The sequence below is a fragment of the Triticum dicoccoides genome, chromosome 2A, assembly GCF_002162155.2.
Source record: "Triticum dicoccoides isolate Atlit2015 ecotype Zavitan chromosome 2A, WEW_v2.0, whole genome shotgun sequence".
Taxonomy (NCBI): domain Eukaryota; kingdom Viridiplantae; phylum Streptophyta; class Magnoliopsida; order Poales; family Poaceae; genus Triticum; species Triticum dicoccoides.
The window spans coordinates 565,602,825-565,603,048 of record NC_041382.1 but is presented as its reverse complement, the minus strand read 5'-3'; positions in this window follow the sequence as shown (position 1 = coordinate 565,603,048).

Below are 224 nucleotides of genomic sequence, written 5' to 3'. Positions count from 1 at the left end.
GCGGTACTAAAGGGGGTGCGCTTCCCGCCGCTTGGCCTGGCCAAAACAGGCCTTTAGTACCGGTTGGTGGCTCCAACCGGTACTAAAGGTCCATCCTATATAACTAAACACTTTAAAAATTTCAGTTTCTCATCTGCTTCTTCTCCTCTGCCCCATTGCCCGTCGCCCCCGTCTCCATATCCCTCGTCGCCGCCCCCGTCGCCGCCCCGTCCCCGTCATCGCCG